At 39.5% G+C, this 24,064-nt stretch overlaps 1 protein-coding gene across 1 annotated transcript in view; it reads left to right on the top strand.

Moving 5' to 3' along the window:
• LOC126203468 (protein HIRA) overlaps positions 1–24,064 on the top strand; it is a 242,211-nt gene that overhangs the window by 205,486 nt on the left and 12,661 nt on the right. The window lies entirely within an intron of this gene.

The raw sequence follows: 24,064 nt of genomic DNA, 5'->3' as shown, positions 1-24,064 counted from the left end.
GAGTGGTCAACGAGACAGAATGTCATGCCTAACAGCCCTGGTTCGATTCCCAGCTGGGTCAGAGATTTTCTCCTCTCAGGGACTGGGTGTTGTGTTGTCCTTATCATCATCATCATTTCATCCCCATCAACAGGCAAGTCGCTGAAGATTTTCTCCTCTCAGGGACTGGGCTTTGTGTTGTCCTTATCATCATCATTATTTCATCCCCATCGACATGCAAGTTGCCAAAGTGGCGTCAACTGAAAGACTTGCACCAGGCAAGCGGTCTACCCAACGGAAGGCCCTACCCACACAGCGTTTCCGTTTCCAATGTGACAGTTCCCCTCAAAGTTTCAGATTGTCTTAGCCACATTATTTATTGAAAAGCTGCCCTACACATGTTAATTACACATCATTTTCAAAGGCTGAGTGGAATATATACATAGTATCAATGGTTACATTGAATCCACAATAGAACTGAAGCATCTAGGGAGCTCTTGCCATATATAAAAGCCTTCCATATTAAATTCACTACATGTACAAAACATACGGGGTATCATGTGAGCAACAGATGACTGCAAATTAATTACTGGTACTATGTGTTGTCACAAGTGATGTCAGCTACAAGAGAGTGCAGGGGTAGCAATATATCTACCATTTACATACTGTAATTTTATAGACGTGTAATAAATTACACAAAGATTAAAAATGAAATAAGAGTAAAACTAGTAGGATATCATATTATGATTGTTCAAACAACTAACTGCCCTATTTAACACACATGTGCTGTACTTAACAGCAAGATAGATGGCTTTACTTGTAAAAAAACAATTTCAGCATACATATGGTTAACATTTACAGTAGTTGATGTATACATTCCCCATTTTGTAATATAATTGCAAACACACAGGATAAACTGTAAAAGGATTGCATAGATGAGATAATAAAATGAATAATATCAAATTACAGTTGTTCAAGTGAATAAACATTGATATAATAGTGTAGGCTAGGTGGCATTGTTTATGAAAAAATAGTTACAGTAAGTACAGTGTAGCTGTGTTATCAAGAGTTGCTATGGTATAGTGTCCATCGATGGAGTATCATTGTGATACTATTTACAGTGCATGAAATGAAATGAATGACCAGTAGGATTAACCATAATACTGGTGCTCATTTTGTAATAATGTATATCCATAAAATTTTGTAATAATGGATTCATAAAAGTAAATATATATATTTACGATACGTACTATATAATGTGAGCACCTCTGCCATCAACTTATGGTGGTTTGCAGAGTATAGCTGTAGTAAATGTACATTTGTAGATTTAAAATTTCAGGAAGGTGAAGGAGACATTAACTACTAACCCAAGATTATTTATGATGTAGAAATATTGCCATGTAAAATTATTTGTGTTTACAATCACGTAAAAAAGGACAATGAACTGTAATGCTCAGTGTATAAACCTATTGTTACAATCTTAAAGTTATTACTACAGCCTAATTTGAGAAAGAAGGAAGGTGAATGGAACGTAGGAAAAGTTGGTTGGAAAGAGGGGGGGGGGGGGGGGTTATAAAGGGTGAAATGGATAGCAATGGTGTTGTAAGGTAATAAATTTTTTAAAATACTAATTGCAATTAAAAATAATGCTTACAATATATTGTTTGTCGAAAATAATTACAGTCCACATAACTTTCCATCGCAAATACAAATATTGCTTAAAGCCTCATAGTGGCATTGAAGTATTAATTATGTAGCAACAATCATCAGTGCTATTTTAAGATTTAATGGAAGCTATAAAACCAGACTGGCTTCCTAGAATGATGTACATATGAGCTTGAAGTACGTAATATGTAACAATGAAAACAATAAATTATAGATAAAATTATTTAATTGGGTAGATAAAAAATCTACTCATCAGCATTAGCAACAAGCAGCCAGATGCTACCCTGAAAAATTTTTTGGCGCACCCAAGCTGCCAGATTGCCGCATGCGCATAGAAGTCTGTGTTGTAGTGGGGAGGGTTGGTTGCTTACATATAGTGATTTTGATGTTTCCTCTTCATTTATGCTTCTCACATCAAATGAAAACAAAGCCTATTTCTGTGGCTGGAAGCTATCAAATGAATTAAAATACATTTACATAATTATGGAAGGCTAACACATGTTATTAGTTTCAGTTTTATTACTTATTTTATTTCCATGTTTTTGGCAGTCAATCATTTTCAGAACAGTGAAGTTATTTTTTTTCGATTTGCTATATAAATGTGGCTTTTATTAATCTTTCCCCAGAGGCAGTCAATTTATTATAAACAAAGTGTTTTATTCTGCACTATTAGCAAGTTTCAACTGTTCACTCAATTTCAAGTGCACATTTTCACAAGTGCACATTTTCATCTCCTGGCATGTATTTCATTATGCCACAATAAAGAACCAAACAGGAGATAATACAGTATTGGTATTCCAAGAAAATTTGCACCCAGAAAACCGCACTGAAATTTTAATATCAGGTTGGGGCCCCATTTATTGTGAATCTGGACATATGAAAAAAATGTGCACTTAAAGCCGAATTGTGCATTTTATTATGGTATTAGAAATTCCAATGCTCTTGGAGTATTCTGTTGCTTTTATGATGTCATGTAAGAGCTCTTAACACTATATATGTATGAACATATGGGCTTCCTACATCATCGTTGCTCCCCACGTGTTCTCTGGCACACTCTAGCAATTGCTGAAACAAAACTTATTTCTAACAGCTTGCAGGAAAATGGTGTTTTGAAAAGTGTTAGTTTCAAAGTAAATTTCCTTTTGCGCAAGATGTTTCATGTTACGTGTGCGAATGTTCAATGAATTTCTAAAATCACAGAGTGTTTGATTCTCATTTAAAACTTAACACATTGGGGACTAGCCACTTAGAGGAATTTACAGCACAGAAGACCAGACTTTTATGTCATTATTTAAAATTTTACTGGCACATTTGTGCGATGTATCTTAAAGTGTAACACACACAATAAAGACCAATATTATATGTGAAAGCTTAACTTTTCTTGTAGCCACACTATGTACAGTAATTTAAACCATTAACTTTTGCTATTTGCGTGTTCACTCTACTTAACAATGATGTTGCTGTTGTGACTGACTATGCTACGTGTCCTATGCTCTGAATATCTGCTGTCATTGGCTGGTGAAATCATGTGACATGAGGTATGACTAGCTTACAAAAATGCATTTCAATCTCGATTTCAGTGCTTTGAAAACTAACGTGCTGTTTCGAATCTATACTAGCATAATACAAATACAAACATATGCAGTGTATCATAAGATGAAAATATGCAGCGTAACTGTTGCTGCACATCAGAGCTTTCCAAAACTTTTTTGTGAAGTTTTTGATTCTGTGAAGTTTCACACTGATGTATAAAACCTTCACCATTCAAAGGATTGATATTTTTACAGCTCGAAGTGAATTATACTGTCACTTATCATCACCTAGGAAGAAGTGTACTTTCACATGGGAAAAAGTGCATTTTTAACTGGAAAATGCGGGAATTCTTTTTTTCTTGTCCGCGTGTACACCCTGGTAACGCATACTTTATGCTCATATGTATGTCATACTAGGAAGCCAGGCTTAGGTTTATAGCTTCCTTTATATCATATAATAGCAGTAATGATATTTGCTATGTCATTAATACTTTAATGCCATTATGAGGCTTGAAACAACATTTTTAATTCCAAGGAAAAGTTTTGTGGGGTCTTGCCCACTCACCTCGAATAGGGTGCCTAAAGGATGCTGCATTCTCAGAATGCTATACAACAATTCAAGCAAAATCACAGTAATAGTTTTTATTACAAATGTGCTAATACTTTCTGTATACTGAGCGGCCAAGGCTGGCAGGAGCGGCGCTTATATTCTCCTCTTGTAGAGACCACTCCTGTCATGGTGCGGTCCTGATCAGCACACCATTGGCCGATGTCGTTTCACTACCTTCTCTTCTCTTTCGTTCTTCATCTTCGTTCCAGTGCTTGCAGTTATGTCAGAACATTCCTCCCCCGCAAAGCAACGGACCATTGTTGTGTAGGGAGTGCGACCAGGGTGGGGAAGGCAGGAGTGTGAGCGCATTGCCGGGCTGTAAGCTGTGGATGCAGGGGACATCAAGCTTTCAGCCGTACCCCGCCATCTGGCCTGTAGTCTGGCAGAAATGTTCCCGCAGAAAATGACCAGAAGGGTACGCGTCCACCTCTTGCTGCCGTGAACCATATGAAGAAAGCGGCGACTGCTGCAATGTGGGTGGGTCCATATCCATCGGTAGGATGAGAGGAGGCGAAGGCTCCATCTCCATTGGGTCGTCCTGCAGTGTTGTGATGACACCCCCTGGCGGCTTTTTTGGCCACATTGTCCTCTGGATCCGTGAATCTGGGGGAAGAGAGACTGAAAGATCATCGTGTACATGACAGATGCGAAACTGATGGCGGCGCTGCAAGCCATCTGGACCTTAAAGAATATACATGCAAGTGCCTTGCACCCACCGTCTGCTGCTGTAGTGATTCGAGAATTTCTGTGTAAATTTTAGAACCACTCAGCCTTCTACCGTCTTGAACACATGATATTTTACATATGAGTGTGAGAAAGTGTAATCTTGACCACTGTGCATCACGTTTGTGCGTGCAGGTTGGAAATGAGTCGCGAGCAGAATGAAGATGCAGCGGTCGAACTGCACCAACAAGTACTTGTCAGTCAATCCATGGAAGTTTAGTGAAAGTGGACAAAAGAACCATGGAGTGTTTAAGCTACTCTATTCTAATTGTGTTTTGACCATTGTTATAGTAATGTGTATAGTTGAAAAAGAACCATTAAAAACTTTTTTCTTAGCCTTGGTGAAGGGAAGACATGTATTAAGATTCATGTTGAGAATGGACATGGTTATTAAGCCAACCTTCTCTTATATGTAAATTAACTTTGTTTCTGACATTTGGACATGCAAGAGACTTACTAACTAGTATTTATTTATGTGAAGAGTGGGATTTTGTAAAATGTCTGAAGTTCAAATATACAGCATTGGTTGAATCAAATGAAACTTTATATGTCTACTTATTTTTATAAGTAGCAAAAGTTTTGAGAAATTTCTGTAACTAGCAACATACTTCGGAGAAGAAGAGAAAGAGTTTGCAGTGGCAGGCTAACCAGCAAGGAAGGTCGGCCGAACATCTCAAGTAAGTCATCTCTTTAAAGAAGTGGAAGTTTGCATACATACTTCAACACTTTTAAGTCGTCCAAACCATTAGAACATGATGACCATGACAGGACAGAAGAAAAGAGGAATTTCAAGATGAAAACAAGAGAAAAATCTATCATGTATTGCTTTAGTAACCGAGCATAATAAGGAGAAAATCTTGCTGTATTAGACCAAGAAGAAATACTCCTAGAACAGTCGGACTAAGAAGATTCAGTGCGGGGATTATACAGCCCTCACACACATCGTGAGGACGCAGACGTGGAAACCAACATCCGATTTTGCTGGCACGAGTTGCTGTTCACTGGTGCTGCCCTGCTTCCACATCTGCTCACCTACACAGTGAGAACTCTATGCTGGGTGAGCGTGAAACAGAACTTAATTACTGGAACAAGAAGGGTGACAGAATACTGTGGAGTGAACTGTAACTGTGTATTTAGTATAATTACAATTAGCATTAAATGCTTACAAGGTCTAAATACTATAGTAGTATGGATAAGATACAGCAAGTCAAGGAAACTTCAGAACCACCAGAACCACTTAGATAAGCCAATGGAAGAAGAGGGATTAGTGCAAATTTTAATTAGACGATTACCCAGTTGTGCAAGAAAAGACATCTTATTTAGTGGCTGGAAAACGGTAGAGGAATTGTTATCTTTCATTGATGCACTAGATGCCATAAATAAGGACCGTAATGAAGCTTTACACCTAGGGGAAACTTTGAACTATAAAAGAAATAATGGAAATAATTTCGAAAAGCATGAAGTAAACCTCGCAAAAGTACACCAGTACAATAAGCAGCATTGTAACGACAATTACCAAAAGAAGCATCCACCTTCAAATCTAAATCCAGTAACTTCCAAGGATTTGTACTGAGTAACCACAAAACGTTGAATGGAAATGTAGTACCTCGTTTCGGTAACCAACCCGTAATGAGTGGTAATGAGGAAAACATGGTTCAATCTGTATTCAGGGCCGGGGCCCAGATTGTAGAGATACACTAGGAGGCCTGATTTGGTATAAATGTGTTAACTTTACCCACAAAATACCTACAAAGGAATGGTTGCTGCTTGAAGAACCATAGTTAGATACTAATAACCCACAACCTATAATAGCAGGGACTGTGGAGACTTCCGAGATTAACATATTTATAGACTTGGGGAGTGAAGTATCACTCATATCCAAAGAATTCTTTAACTCGATACAAAATAAACATCACTTACCATTATTGCCAGTAACTGGAGTATATATAGTCGGGATAACTGGAACGAAAAGTAAAATTGTGAAATATGAAACTCAGGTGAACTGTCATATTGTAGGTATACTATTGATAGTAGAAAATATTAACAGGGATGTATTGTTTGATTTAGATTGGTTATTAGAGTTTAAGGTCATCTTAAACTTCTACGAAAATCTTTGTTTTGGTAAAGGGAATAGTAGATGTTGGATTCCGTTTATGATAAACAGCTGCATTGGAAAACAAACAGCGGAGTGTCAGTGTCTGTGATTAACAGCTACAGCACAGTTGTCACCAAGATCGATAATGTAGATCCGGAACACATCGAACTGATATTCACAATAGAGTTAATAAATCCCAAATATTAACTGAACAACAAAGAGAGATTTATATAAAATTTTAATGGAATATGAAGTAGTTTTTTCCGATTGTCCAGGTAACATCAGCGACTATATTTGTAAATTCAGAATCAAAGATGACACTCCATTCTTCTGTAAGCCATATCCCATACCTGTGAGTTTTAAGGAATCAGTTAGAGATGAAATCAATAAGATGACTGATAATAATATTATAGAACGTAGTTCCAGCATCATGAATAATCCTCTGGTCATGGTGAAAAAAGCTACAGGTGGAGTACAATTAGTGTTAGACGCTCGTACATTGAATAGACATATAGAGACAGAAAGAGACAAACCGATTAATATTGACGAATTGTTATCCAAATTTGAAAAGGCAAGGTTCTTTAGCACGATGGAGCTGACTGTGGGATATTGGCAAATAAAGTTACATACAGAATCTTAAAAAGTATACAGCATTCCTGTTTGATGGTAAATCATATCATTTCAATGTACTGCCATTCAGACTTAATGTCTCTGTGTCTGTATTTATACGTGCGTTAGATGAGGCACTAGGGAGAGAGTTATTGAAGGATTTATAATATATGTAGATGATATCCTGATAATATCAACTACTTGGGAAGAACATTGTTTAACTTTGTGCAAGACTTTGAAAAGGGTTAAAGAGAAAGGTATTATGGTGAAACTGTTGAAATCTATTTTGTGTGCCAAGAACTTAAGTTCTTAGGTCATATTGTAGGGATACAGGAATTAGACCTTGAATGCATCAAAGCTATCGAAGAATGTCCACACCCCAAAAATGTAAGACAGCTAATAGGATTTTTAGGTATGGCCAGATACTATTGACGGTAAATACGAGGGCAAGAACTAAATGACCCGAGAATTTTACGTTTATTAAAAAAGGGAGTACCATGGACTTGGAATCAAGGTACAACTGATGCATTTGAAAACATCAAGAGAGCGCTTGTAGAATCACCCATATTATATCCTCCGGTTATGGTCAAACTGTTTTAAGTTGTCAAGAGATGCATCTGATTACGGTATTGCTGCCAAACTTTTCCAAGGAGAGCGGGATTTAAATAATGTAGAACACCAAACCATAGCTTTTACTAGCCATAGGCTAAATAGGTATGAATTAAATTACACAGCTATGGAAAAGGAACTATTGGCAATTGTATAGAGTATTCAAAAATTTCAAATGCTAGTGTGAGGATCTGAAATCCACGTTTATACAGATAATCAAGCTTTATCCTTTCTAATGAGTAGTCAATTATTGCACAATAGGTTAATGCTATGGATGCTTTTCCTACAGGAGTATGATATTAAGATACAATATGTAAAAGATTCTGAGAATATTGTACCTGATGCTTTGTTTATGCTACCCATAGGAATGAAAGAATTGAAATGTACAGAAGGACCCAGCGTTATTTTTACCATTAATTTTATGTCAGTAGAATATCCGAACATCAGAGTAAAGGAAATGGCCGAAAGAATAACAGAAAATATCCATCGTCCTGATCAATTAGGAAAATGGAAAATTGTAGGTCATAACTTATTTTAGAGAGAGCGCAACATCACAGTGTTGGTGCTTATGTATTCCGAAGGTAATGGAAGACGCACTTGTGTGGTATGCTCATACAGGATATGGACACTTTGGAATAAAAAAGTTAATAACCCATATGAATAAGTTTTATTATTTTAAGAAACTAGGGCGTAGAATAGCATCTTTGATAAGAACTTGTGAAATTTCCGAGAAAGTGAAAGAGAATAATATTCATGTAAAATACAAAATGTATCCTATTATTCCTATCGTTACATGATCTCACAGCGGCAGTTTTTTTTGGACCAGTTCCAAAAGGAAAGGGAAGAGTATCATACATTTTGGTCATCATAGAGTGCTGGTAAAAGTATGTTAGACTGTATCCTATTAAAAAAGCAAATATGCAAACAGTTATACACTTTTTACAACAATACTTCCTAGAAGTAGGTAAATCAAAATGGTTTCTTACAGATAATGGACCACAGTTTGTAAGTAATGAATTTAAAGAATTCCTAGCATGGGAAGGTATTCATCAGGTGCTAATATCTAATTATAACCCATCATCAAACCCGTGTGAACGAGTGATGAAGGAAACTGGAAAATTGTGTCATACTTACTGTCATGAGAAACATACTTTGTGGGCAACAAAAATTAAAGATTTTGAACTTATTTTAAATGAATTACCACATTTGTTGACTGGGTTGACACCTTTAGACGTTATAGGTAAAGCATTTATTGGAGAACCTCTAATCAAGTGTTTTAATGGGTCTGAACAACCAAGTTGTTGTTGTTGTTGTGGTCTTCAGTCCTGAGACTGGTTTGATGCAGCTCTCCATGCTACTCTATCCTGTGCAATCTTCTTCATCTCCCAGTACCTACTGCAGCCTACATCCTTCTGAATCTGCTTAGTGTATTCATCTCTTGGTCTACCTCTACGATTTTACCGTCCACACTGCCCTCCAATGCTAAATTTGTGATCCCTTGATGCCTCAAAACATGTCCTACCAACCGATCCCTTCTTCTAGTCAAGTTGTGCCACAAACTTCTCTTCTCCCCAATCCTATTCAATACCTCCTCATTAGTTACGTGATCTACCCAGCTTATCTTCAGCATTCTTCTGTAGCACCACATTTCGAAAGCTTCTATTCTCTTCTTGTCCAAACTGGTTATCGTCCATGTTTCACTTCCATACGTGGCTACACTCCATACAAATACTTTCAGAAACGACTTCCTGACACTTAAATCTATACCTGATGTTAACAAATTTCTCTTCTTCAGAAACGATTTCCTTGCCATTGCCAGTCTACATTTTATATCCTCTCTACTTCGACCATCATCAGTTATTTTACTCCCTAAATAGCAAAACTCCTTTACTACTTTAAGTGTCTCATTTCCTAATCTAATTCCCTCAGCATCACCCGATTTAATTTGACTACATTCCACTATCCTCGTTTTGCTTTTGTTGATGCTCATCTTATATCCTTCTTTCAAGACACTGTCCATTCCGTTCAACTGCTCTTCCAAGTCCTTTGCTGTCTCTGACAGAATTACGTCATCGGCAAACCTCAAAGTTTTTACTTCTTCTCCATGAATTTTAATACCTACTCCGAACCAAGTATTGATTACGAAGTGAATCAGAAAATAGTTTCTAAGAAATTAGTTGAAAAAGCACAACAAAGAGTAAGTAAACATAATGAGAAGGCTGTGGAACGTCAATACGAAGTTGATGACATCTTCAAAGCTCGACGCTAAAGAAAGAGACTCATAAATTTTTCCAGAGATATGAAGGACCATATTGAGTACTAACGATAATACATCCCAAGACATTATTTTTAGTAGATCCCGCAATTGGATTAGAGAAGGGGAAGTACAATGTATACGTCCCCCAGGGACATTAACATTCTGTGTTAATGGATGGAGTGACAACCGTCAGATCCCAAGCTGTTTTCGGTGTTTCTTCCAAAACAGTTTTCCTGCACCGAATTCCTTTAAAATTTTACACTATTCTGTCATCTATTCCTAAAATTGATCCTATAATTTTAGTGCTTAGGAAACTGGATATGACAATCAAGTAGAAAATGACCCAGGCGAATCACAGAATAAGGAGGAAAGCAGTATCGCCGTACAAATAAAATGAATGAAGTATTATATGTGTGGAAAATATAATATTATGTAACAAACTATACAATAGTGTATAAATTTCCTATTTTATATAGAATATTTTATACCTTTTATGAAAGGTGATGTAAATGGAAGTGTTGGTATCAATTTTGAAAGGGGTGGTTAACATAGATAAAATCATGGTTTACAAGAACACACAAATCATGGCTAACACAAAACATACATCACACTTTCAAACAACCCTCACAAACAAGTGTGCCTGATTCTTCATCACTTGCTGTTTCCATAGGATTGCTAAGATTTCCTTTGGGGACCTCAAGGGTGAAGTTGGGGATGTCCATTCGGTAGGAGACGATTTGACACCAAACCTCCTTTGGTGTCTCACTCAAGTACCTGTGAGGTAGGAGGTAGGGATCCTGTGGAAGGAGGGTGGGAAGGGTTTCCTGTCCTTGGGGCTATCTTTTTTCTCTTCTTAGATCTTAGCAACCACATCTATTTTTTTCCTTTCTTACTTCTCAATTGAGGAACTATCTATTTTTTTTCCCTCTTTCCATATTCACTAACTTCTATCGCTGAAGAAGTCCTTCCTGGTTTCCATGGCTTCTAATAACCTACATCTTATCTTTAGATAAGAACACCAAAGAATCACACTACATGAACACACATCCACTTACACACAAGAATACCCTTATACACAAACATTGAAATTACAGACTAAAAACCTGTTGCGATGTGAGAACCGCCAGGTGTTGTAGGTGAAAGAATGTGTATACATAGGAACATATGTACATATATATAAAACCTATGACAGTTCTACCTCGTTGTGTATATATGAAGAGGTGTATATAAAGAAAGTATAGTGGCTATCAACTCATGTTCAAAGAGAGACAAAAGCATGTGAGTTAGTGGAATAACTATAAAGCAGTAGTGAGCAGGGGATGGACAAGAAAGAGGCATGAGTAAAGAAAGAGAACGTAAGCTAGAGTGGAATTAATCGTTAAAAGTCATTTAAGAAAAATCAGTGGATTGTAGGATAGTGGAACTTAAATAGTGTATGTAGACATATTATCTATGGAGAGTATATAATTTGAGAAGTAGAGGAGAACACTAAGGAATAGATAATGTATTAAGAAGTGAATGTGAAGTCTGAGATAGATTTGTATCTTAGCCAGAAAATACTTAATTAGGTTATACATAGAAGTGTACACTGGGGTAATGAACCGTGAGGCCTACTCAGAAAGTATAAGGGGGGCGTACTCAGCATTTACTGAGTATAAAGTGCAGGCGTACCTACATGGAGATATGATGACCTGTGGCCTAAAAAATAGGAATGTTTTATAAAGGGACATACCTACCAGAATGGAAAGAGTGGAAGAGCACTCATAAGGTCAACCCTCAAGTAAGATATAGGTACTGATCCTAGCAGGAGGGGACAGTATCGTGACAGAAGTCACACATTTTATAGCGATTATTCTGGAAAGCATGAATTCTATACAAAACTAGCATTATTGTGTTTCACGTAAATAAATGTCAAAAAGAACACTTTCCTTTTGCTCAGAGTTCCTCCAAACTGCAAAAAATAATAAAACTAGTATGTACTAATAAAAAGGTAGTACAGAGAATGAGAACAGAAAATAGATTACTCAAGTGTCATGAACACCTGAAGTTTACGACTGGAAATAAGGAAAGAGTCCTCACGATTCCTAAATACTAGTCAAGCTTACTAAATCACGAATGAATACTCAGGTCTTGATATCAAAATAAAGTGAGAATAGAATAAAGAGACACTCATATTGCTCTGGAGAAAACAAAGGGTTGTTATTGAAGTGGAAGATGTATATCTAAACTTATGTAAGAAATGTATACTGCTAAAATGTAAATGTTATTATGTGTGATATTATGTACATAATGATTGTGTATAAAAAAAACGTGTTCAATCGGGGGTGGGGGATATGTAGGGATTCGAGAATTATCACGTAAATTCTAGAACCACTCAGCCTTCTACCGTCTCGAACACATGATATTTTAGATATGACTGCAAGAAAGTGGAATCCTACCCACTGCGTGTCACATGTTTGTGTGTGCAGGTTGGAAATGAATCATGAGCAGAATGTAGACGTGGCAGCTAAACTGCACCGACAAGTACTTGTCAGTCAATCCATGGAAGTTTAGTGAAAAAGGACAGAAGAACCATGGAGTGTTTATGCTACTCTGTTCTAATTGTGTTTAGACCATTGTTATAGTAATGTGAATAGTTGAAAAAGAACCATTAAAACTTTTGTCTTAGCCTTGGTGAGGGGAAGACGTGTATTAAGTTTCATGATGAGGATGGAGCCAGCTAGAGTCGCCGAGTGGTTCTAGGCGCTACAGTCTCGAACCGCATGACCACTACAGTCGCAGGTTTGAATCCTGTCTCGGGCATGGATGTGTGTGATGTCCTTACGTTAGTTAGGTTTAAGTAGTTCTAAGTTCTAGGGGACTGATGACCTCAGCAGTTAAGTCCCATAGTGCTCAGAGCCATTTGAACCATCTGAGAATGGAATGGTTATTAAGCCAACCTTCTCTTATATGTAAATTAACTTTGCTTCTGACATTTGGACATGTGAGACACTTACTAACCAGTATTTATTTATGTGAAGAGTGAGATATTGTAAAATGTCTGAAGTTCAAATATACAGCGTTGGTTGAATCAAATGAAACTTTGTACATCTACTTATTTTTATAAGTAGCAAAAGTCTTGAGAAATTCCTGTAGCTTTCAACATATTTCGGAGAAGAAGAGAGAGGTAGTTTGCAGTGGCAGGCTAATCAGCAAGGAAGGTTGGCCGAACATCTCAAGTAAGTCATCTCGTTAAAGATGTGGAAGTTTGCGTACATACTTCAATGCTTTAAGTCGTCCAAACTGTTAGACTGCCACTAAAAACCCTGTAAAAGATAATATCATGTGGCACGAAGTGATACTTGTGGCCTTCCTTCGGCACTGGATGCTGAAGAGGGTGGAGCAGTGTCTGATGGCAGTGGCCGTGAAGTAATTCCGCCATCGATGGTCCATCTTGTAGGTTCGAATGATATGAGGTGAGAAAGAGCTGCATCCCTGGTGTGTGCAGAGCAAAGTTTGGCCATCTGCTGCTTGAATGTTTTGACAAAATGTTCCACTTTGCCATTCAACTGTGGATGGATCAGTGCACTAGTTAGATGCTGTATGCCATTGTGCTCACAGAATGTTTGAAATTCATTTGAAATTAACTGAGGGCCGTTGTCTGACACTATTACTTCAGATAAACCTTCGAGGCAAAAGATCATTGAAAATACCTGAATTGTGCAACCTGCCATTGTCGATTTCACTGGAACAGCAAAAGGGAACTTGCTATACAAGTCAAACACACTCAACCAACGATTGTTCCAAAAAGGTCCTGCAAAGTGTGTGTGCACATATAGCCATGGCGATTACAACTTAGGCTAAGCAGAGAATTTTTATGGTGGATTGGACTGATTTTCCGCACATGGGTGACACTGTGACATCATCTGTTTGATTTGGCTGTCCATACCCAGCCAAATACAGTGTCAACACGCTAACTGTTTTGTACGAACAATCTTCCAGTGTCCTTGGTGTGAAGTAACTGCAACACTTCTTTTTGCAAAGCTTTGGGGATCAATACATGTGACTGACCACTGTTATTTTGTACAAGAATCACACCTTTCTTTTCAGCGAGGCTATGCTGATGTGTAAAGTATCGGCGCACCACAGAGTTCTTTATGTAATGCAAGGAAAGAGGACAATATGTGCAAATGTAGTTGAGCAAAATCTGGATCTGCGTCCGTGGCCTGTGCAATTTTCTTATAGTTCAGCAGAAAAGATTGAAGCTATTCAGAGTCCTGAGCATCGATGTGACAACAAATGCAGCAGAAGCATCAAAGTCTGTGTCAGGGCCAATTGGAATACATGAAAGCACGCCTACATTACCATGTTGAGCTGTCGCATGATACATAATCTAGTACTGGTATTGAGACGACAACAACAAAACTCATCTTTGCAATTTTTGGGCAGTTTGTACAGGAAGCAGTTTTGTCAGATGAAACAAGGACTGCAAATGCTTGTAATCCATTACCAAGTAAAATTTTCTGCCATACAAATAGTGGTGAAATTTGGTGACACCATACACAATACCCAAAGCCTCTTTTTCAATTTGTGAGTAGTTACACTGAGCTTTAGGTAACACTTTTGATGTGAAAGCAATAGGCCTCTCTTTATCACCAATTCTGTGTGAAAGCACTGCACTGATTTCGTAAGAGGAAGCATCAACTTGCAATACAACTGGTGGTTTGTCGTGATCTAAATGAACTAAGCATTGATCACTGAGCAATGCATCTTTTAGTATTTGCAAAGCTGCTTCACATCATTTGTCCAAACAAAGGCGACATTGTAAATAGTCTTCATGGGTTTGCCACCAGTTCACGTTGTGCAAATTCCACAATACTTCCTCAGAGCAGCTGTCCTACATCTTCAGGTGGTTCAACCTTGCTGGTGGCTAGGTACTGTAGTGATTTGAGAATTTCTGTGTAAATTCTAGAACCACTCTGCCTTCTACCGTCTCGAACACACAATATTCTAGATATGAGTGTGGGATGGTAGAATCCTGCCTACTGCGCATCACATGTTTGTGTGTACAGGTTTAAAATCAGTCACGAGAAGAAAGTAGACGCGGCGGTCGAACTGCACCGACAAGTACCTGTCAGGCAATCCATAGAGGTTTTAGTGCATGTGTAAGGAAGAACCATGGAGTTTTTATGCCGCTCTGCTTATTGTGTCATTGACTATTGTTATGTGAAACAAAAACAGTTGAAAAAGTACTCTTCTAGACTTTTGGCTCAATCTTGGTAGAGGCAAGACATCTTTTCCAATTCATTTTGAGAAAGTCATAGTAGTCGATCCAACTTTCTTTTAACTGTAACTCATTTTGTTTCAAATGTGCGACGGTACGAGGTACTTACAGGAAGTTACATATGTATGTTGAAAGTGTGAATTATATTGTGCATGAAAGTCAAATACGTCATTAACTGACGAAAAGGAAAGTTTGTATGTATACTCATTTTATAAGTAGTAAGAGGCTTAAAAGTTCCTGTACCTATCGCTATTTGATGGAGAAGAAGTCAAGAGATTTTCCAGCAGCCAACTATCTCTTAAAGAAGAGGGATGCAAAATTCCAAGTAAGTCACCTTGTGAAGAAGTGGAATGTGGTTTGGAGAAAAAAATCAGTATAACCCACACTCACACTTTAAGCCATCAGGATGTTAGAGTACGACTGACGGTATCTGCACATTGAGGCCCCGTTTCATGAACACGAGTGCGAAGAATGTGTACGTGCGGAAATTGCACATGCACAGTGATTTGTGGATGGATGGTGCCATAGTAAAACGTCCTCTGCTGGAAATCGCAGAGGGTTCTCCTGCGTGCGCACGGTATGCTGCGTTTACTAACAGTATGGCCAGACATTATTCATCAAAGACCATACTAGACCAATTTTATAACGGGTCTGTTATCAAAAAAATCTTGATTTTAGTGTTGTGGTTTAATAGCAGTTGACAATTGCGGAATACTGTCTGAATACAGGACATCGCATGATTTATGAAAAGATGGAAGTTTTATACCCGGCATCATTTTGGGATTGCATCACAAAGGAAGCAATACATATCTGTACTGCTGCTAATCTCATCAACAGGGATGTGGGATTTCAACTGAGCACAGCCTGGAACCCTGGATTGGCTGCTATTAAATCACAACGCGAAAATCAATATTTTTCGATAACAGACCCGTTATAACATTGGTCTAGTACGGTCTTTGGTGAGTAATGTCTGTCTGTACTGTTAGTAAACGCAGCATACAGCGCGCGCACAGGAGAGCCGCTCTTTGATTTTCAGCAGTGGATGTTTTAGTATGGCACTATCTACCTGCAAATCATTGCACATGCGCAATTTCCAGGCCTGCGCATTCTTTGTGAGCATGTTCTAGAAATGGGACATCGATGTGCGGATACCATCAGTCGTACCTAGCCACAAGCAAGGTTGAACCAGCTGAAGATGTCGGACAGTTGCTCTGAGCAAATATTGTGGCATTTGCACAACATGATCCAGCATTAAACCCGTGAAGACTGTTTACAACATATCTGCCAGGAAAGCTTGAAGAGTCACAAAGGGGACATTATTGTGATGCAAGTGATGCAGTGGAGCTGCGATTTGTGCAGCATTTGGTATAAACCAAATATAATAGTTCATTTTCCCTAAAACTGACTGCAATTCTGTGATATTGCGAGGAACTGGCAAGTCTCATATGGCTAACAAATGTGACTGAAGTGGATGTACACCTAGACTGTTTGACATGACCAAGATACTGCAATTTAGGTTTAAAAAAATCACACTTGTCCAGTATACACTTTAGTCCTGACTCAGATAACACACAATACAAACCATGTAAATTTGCAATATGTTCTTCAGGTGTATGACCTGCTATGATAATATCGTCCAAATAGTTTGAATAGTTTGGCATTTTTGCAGTCATCTGTTCCAAATACTGTTGGAAAATGGTGGGTGTGGAAGCACTGCCAAAAGGCAAACACAAATATTTAAATAAACCCAAATGGGTATTTACTACACACGCTTTTTGAGATTCTTCATCGAGCAGTATTTGGAGATATGCATGGCGTAAATCAGTTTTTGAAAAATAGTGTCCATCAACTAATCTGTCCTTGAAATCCTCTGGCTGTGGCAGTAGATAAGTATCAATAACAGTTTGTGAGTTGACTGTAGACTTAGTCAGCGAATGCGACCTGGAGGTTTGGGGAGCAAGACCAGTGGACTTGTCCGTTGATTAGCTGATATGGGTGCAATAACTAGATTATATTGCACTTCTTTAAGTTTACCAGCGAATTTGTCCTGCAGTGCAATGGGAACAGTTCTGGCCCGGCAAAATTTTGGCTGAGCATTGTCTTTAAGCGCCATATGTGCAACAAAATTGTTAGCTTTGCCTAAAACTTCAGAAAAGAGTTCCGGGAATCCTTTTAGCAAGCTAACTACGCAGTCTTCTGCATTGAATGCAGATGCTGACAACACATTGTCTTGAATGTTAAAGCCAAACAAATGATAAGAATCAAGACCAAATATGTTCTCACAATCGCGTGATTGCAACACTGTAAAAGTCACTGTTAGTGTATGCGAGTGATAAATGGCAGGCAAAGTACATGTTCTGAGAAGAGGTATGTCTTTTCCATTATAAGCCATCAGTTGCTTGCTAGTTTTAGAAAGGCGTGGGGAGCCTAACACTTCATACACTCCTGGAAATTGAAGTAAGAACACCGTGAATTCATTGTCCCAGGAAGGGGAAACTTTATTGACACATTCCTGGGGTCAGATACATCACATGATCACACTGACAGAACCACAGGCACATAGACACAGGCAACAGAGCATGCACAATGTCGGCACTAGTACAGTGTATATCCACCTTTTGCAGCAATGCAGGCTGCTATTCTCCCATGGAGACGATCGTAGAGATGCTGGATGTAGTCCTGTGGAACGGCTTGCCATGCCATTTCCACCTGGCGCCTCAGTTGGACCAGCGTTCGTGCTGGACGTGCAGACCGCGTGAGACGACGCTTCATCCAGTCCCAAACATGCTCAATGGGGGACAGATCCGGAGATCTTGCTGGCCAGGGTAGTTGACTTACACCTTCTAGAGCACGTTGGGTGGCACGGGATACATGCGGACGTGCATTGTCCTGTTGGAACAGCAAGTTCCCTTGCCGGTCTAGGAATGGTAGAACGATGGGTTCGATGACGGTTTGGATGTACCGTGCACTATTCAGTGTCCCCTCGACGATCACCAGTGGTGTACGGCCAGTGTAGGAGATCGCTCCCCACACCATGATGCCGGGTGTTGGCCCTGTGTGCCTCGGTCGTATGCAGTCCTGATTGTGGCGCTCACCTGCACGGCGCCAAACACGCATACGACCATCATTGGCACCAAGGCAGAAGCGACTCTCATCGCTGAAGACGACACGTCTCCATTCGTCCCTCCATTCACGCCTGTCGCGACACCACTGGAGGTGGGCTGCACGATGTTGAGGCGTGAGCGGAAGACGGCCTAACGGTGTGCGGGACCGTAGCCCAGCTTCATGGAGACGGTTGCGAATGGTCCTCGCCGATACCCCAGGAGCAACAGTGTCCCTAATTTGCTGGGAAGTGGCGGTGCGGTCCCCTACGGCACTGCGTAGGATCCTACGGTCTTGGCGTGCATCCGTGCATCGCTGTGGTCCGGTCCCAGGTCGACGGGCACGTGCACCTTCCGCCGACCACTGGCGACAACATCGATGTACTGTGGAGACCTCACGTCCCACGTGTTGAGTAATTCGGCGGTACGTCCACCCGGCCTCCCGCATGCCCACTATACGCCCTCATTCAAAGTCCGTCAACTGCACATACGGTTCACGTCCATGCTGTCGCGGCATGCTACCAGTGTTAAAGACTGCGATGGAGCTCCGTATGCCACGGCAAACTGGCTGACACTGACGGCGGCGGTGAACAAATGCTGCGCAGCTAGCGCCATTCGACGGCCAACACCGCGGGTCCTGGTGTGTCCGCTGTGCCGTGCGTGTGATCATTGCTTGTACAGCCCTCTCGCAGTGTCCGAAGCAAGTATGGTGGGTCTGACACACCGGTGTCAATGTGTTCTTTTTTCCATTTCCAGGAGTGTATGTGTGATGATTTAGCAGTGTGACATAGGCACCCATGTCCAATTGAAATTTCACAAGTTTCCCACAAATAAGTAAATGGAGAAGAAATAAAAACTTTGAGGTTCGCCGATGACATTGTAATTCTGTCAGAGACAGCAAAGGACTTGGAAGAGCAGTTGAATGGAATGGATGGTGTCTTGAAGGGAGGATATAAGATGAACATCAACAAAAGCAAAACGAGGATAATGGAATGTAGTCGAATTAAGTCGGGTGATGTTGAGGGTATTGGATTAGGAAATGAGACACTTCAAGTAGTAAAGGAGTTTTGCTATTTGGGGAGCAAAATAACTGATGATGGTCGAAGTAGAGAGGATATAAAATGTAGACTGGCAATGGCAAGGAAAGCGTTTCTGAAGAAGAGAAATTTGTTAACATCGAGTATAGATTTAAGTGTCAGGAAGTCATTTCTGAAAGTATTTGTATGGAGTGTAGCCATGTATGGAAGTGAAACATGGACGGTAAATAGTTTGGACAAGAAGAGAATAGAAGCTTTTGAAATGTGGTGCTACAGAAGAATGCTGAAGATTAGATGGGTAGATCACATAACTGATGAGGAGGTACTGAATAGGATTGGGGAGAAGAGGAGTTTGTGGCACAACTTGACAAGAAGAAGGGATCGGTTGGTAGGACATGTTCTGAGGCATCAAGGGATCACCAATTTAGTATTGGAGGGCAGCGTGGAGTGTAAAAATCGTAGGGGGAGACCAAGAGATGAATACACTAAGCAGATTCAGAAGGATGTAGGTTGCAGTAGGTACTGGGAGATGAAGAAGCTTGCACAGGATAGAGTAGCATGGAGAGCTGCATCAAACCAGTCTCAGGACTGAAGACCACAACAACAACAACAACAACAAGTAAAAGAACAAAAAGTTTTTTTGACTGATGTATCACTGATGAAACTGGTGCAGCTTGCTAGTTGCAGACTTGGTATATACTGCTTTTATGACATGGGCCTTGTGTCTAGATTTTTGTGAGTGGGCCAGATTCTTATTTTTGTTCTGTCACAAAGATATGGATTGCACATGTCCTTTTCTACCACAAGCGTAACACAGAGCCTGTCGGGAGGAGCAGTCTTGGCGTTTGTGCTGTGAATAACACTGAGGGCAAGACTTAATTCTGTTCGCCTGTTTACTGAACCGCTTACACAGTGTGGAACGTTGTTTACTCAGAGCGGCTAGTGCACGCTGCCGGTGCAGAATGAGGTGATCGCAAGCAAGGGACTCAACCCGGCAGATAGCTAGCTGCTCAAATTAATGAGTCAAGAAGGCACCAGAATCGTACTGATCTAGTATTTGCACTACCTGCTGAAATGATGGATCGGACTGTTTCAAAATCTGTTCTCTGAGTTTGACATCAGGTACTTTATACACGATCGCATCACGCAACATAACATCTGAATGTAAAGCACCGCAAGTACAAATCTGTTATCTGCCTCCGATAAGTTTGTTCTGGCCTTTTTTGAAATTAAAGAGTTGATATCTAGCTGCTACCACTTTCACTTGTTGGTCATAATAGTTAGTTAGAGAAGCGATTACTTGGTCATAATTAAGTTCACTTGGAGTGGTGTTGAGGATACAACTGTACTTTCTACTGTTGATTATAAATATGGAAGTTTCACCATACCTGGTACATTGTGGGCAATGATGTGGGCTTCAAACCACAACCACTCTAGCCATTCCTCTTCTTGTTCACAAAACTGTCGAAAAGTTAGTGTAGCAACTGTAGTAGGTGGTGCTTGTTCCGGCGGGCGCACAGCTTAGGCCAGTAGCTGCTGCAACATGTTGAGTAATGTGGGGATTTGTTGAGTGTGGAACTGAAACACCTGCATTAGCTTTGTAGCATCTAATGCTTGCAGCTGCGGCGCCTGAGCAGGGGGCGGGACAGGTGGGGTGGGCATGTTGTTCGACACAAATGCAACAAATAGGCAAGGCAAGTAAACAAAGAAAGCAAAGAAAATTTCTGCAACGACCACCTGAAAACACTGATAAGCAAAAACGACAAGAAACTGTTAAAGCAAATAATTGCCCCTGCAAAGTAAAGACAAAGAGAGAATTAAGGCGCCAGCACAATATAAACGAAAATGCTGTGGCTGTCAGGCACTGGGTTTGGCAGATACTCGCCGCCAAATGTGAGGTCTTGCCCACTTGTCTCGTATAGGATGCCTAAAGAATGCTGTGTTCTCGGAATGCTATGCAACAATTCATGTAAAATCACATTAATAGTTTTCTTACAAACGAGAAGAGTGACAATACTCAACGTGTATTTATAAGTGGTTGCAAGCGATGGGCAACATGCAAAATAAGTGTCCTTTGCTATATACAGTGTTCTTGCAAGCAATTGATATGGATCACGTCACTGCTATCGTAACACTCTCTGCTAGGTTGTGCTAGTGCTGTCCGAATACTGAGCCGATACTGAGCAACCAAGGCTGGCAGGAGCAGCGCTTATATTCTCTTCTTGTAAAGGCCACTCCTGTCATAGTGTGTTCTGATCAGTGCACCATTGGCTGACGTCGTTTCACCGCCTTCTCTTGTTTGCGTTCTTCATCTTCATTCCGGCAATTGTGATTACGCCAGAACAAGTTTTATGGACTGTATACCATAGTAACTGTTCATAACACAGTTACAATGTAATTATTTTTCACAAGTAATGTTGTATGCATTATTTTTAATTGCAATTACAATTTAAAAAATATATTACCTTGCACCACTACTGCTATCCATTTCTCTCTTTATAACCTTCCCCCCTCACAACCAGCTTTTACCATGTTTATCCCCCCCCCCCCCCCCTCTGTCCCCCTTTTCTCATATTAGCCGTAGTAATCATTTTGAGATTGTACTAATACATTTATACACTGAACATTACAGTTCATTGTCCTTTTCTAAGTGATTGAAAATACACATGATTTCGCTTGGCAATGTTCCCATCAGAAATAATCTTGGCTCAATAGTTAATCCATCCTCCACCATTCTTATCTAACACTATCCACTTGAAGATTTCAGCAACAGAGTGAAATAGTGGAAGGAAATATAGTGAACATGCAGACCCTGTACATGTGGGATAAATACTATGAAAAAGAGGGAAGAAAACAGTTGTTGAAATGTGGTGGGGGGGGGGGGGGGGGGGAATCACAAGATGATCAGTAGTGTATACATTTATTGAAAAATGTCTCCCATTGAAAAAATAATCTAAGTTTACCAATGTTTTTAAAAAGTTTGTGACGTGATCGACAAAATACCACATGAGTGATTCCTACTTCTGAAATAAATTCAGAGAAAATGAATTGTAAATAATTGACACACAATATTGTGTAACAACAATCAGCAGGAAAAGAAAAACACTTGTTGTATTCTTTTTGTATGTCAGCACATAATAATCAAATATTATCCTTTAAAGCAAAAAGAATAAAGTGGCCCCCTTCCCACTTTATGTCCAGGTCCCCACTTTTAAATAGTCCTCCTCTCTTGGGTGACATATGTCGTCTGTAGTTATATCAATGCAGAAATACCAGTATCAATACAGAAATACCAAGAATCAAAAGTTAATGTTGCCAGATACTGAATTTTGAAAGACCAGGTTAAAATAGCAACAATATGGAAAGGATAGATTGCTACTCCACGTATCAGAGGCATTAGTCGCAAACAGGCACAGTGAAAACAAGTGCTAGAAATATTCAGCTTTGAGACAAAGTCCTTGGGGAAAAACACACACACACGCGCGCACGCACACACACACACACACACACACACACACACACACACACACACACACACAACTGACATGTACAAGGCCATTGTAATCTCCAGGTGCTAGGGCTGACTGCATCTAGCATCAGGAGATGACAGTGGCCACTTGTGCGTGAATTGCGGTTGTCTGAATGTGTGAGGCTTTTCTACTTCTGATGAAGGACCTTGTCCAAAAGCTGAATATTTCTAGCATACTTTTTCGTTGTACATGTCTATGACTTAATGCCTCCTCTATGAGCTGAGTAAAAGTCCATCCTGTCCACATTGATATTAATCCGTACACTGTATTTAATATGCAGTTTTGCCATGGTGGAACAATCTTGGAATCTCTTTCCTTAGAGTCTGTTTCTGTGCGGAATATGGTGGTTAGTGTACAGATACTCATATAAAATTGCTGTCAAAGTTTGCCTGTGAATGCTAATTGTATTATGGCATTAATAAGACAGTGACCCACACTTAGCCATCATAATAGAAATCACTCTTCTAATGATCCATGCTTAATGTCACAGCAGATAACCTTGCAAATGGTAGTCCTTTTTATAGTTGGTATAGGTGTGCATATGTGGACACTAACAGTTCAAAACTTCTCATTTATTTTCAGCTGGGCCTAGATTAAGCCTTTAGCTTGACAGTCTTTCATTAGTTCATGATTCTCAAGAAATAACTCCAATATATACCATGTAATATGAATGTATGCTATATCATAATCACACAGTTGTAAGTTATGAAACTGGACTTCAGTGCAGCAGCAAGAATAAGTAAGTGATAAACATTTTCTTGCCACTGTAACATTGCTTTCTAAACATGCAAGAGACCATTCCTGTATTTGAGGGTAATAGGACCGGATTGTAAAACTGAGTCCTACAATAGATATTAAATGGGCTGTTGAATATGAATTAATCAAAAACTACACTTCCATTGTGTTGGCACTTAGTATGTGTAAGATTATGCCTTCCCTTACAGCAGTAAGTATGTAAAGATAATTAAAATGCCAAATATAGAAAATGTCACCAATTTGTATATTTCTTTAACAATGTGCTACACCAAATTATATATCCCATTCTCTTCATAAG

The sequence above is a fragment of the Schistocerca nitens genome, chromosome 9 (assembly GCF_023898315.1).
Source record: "Schistocerca nitens isolate TAMUIC-IGC-003100 chromosome 9, iqSchNite1.1, whole genome shotgun sequence".
NCBI lineage: Eukaryota > Metazoa > Arthropoda > Insecta > Orthoptera > Acrididae > Schistocerca > Schistocerca nitens.
Note: the sequence above shows the minus strand (reverse complement) of the source record. Positions and strands in the feature narration are given on the sequence as shown.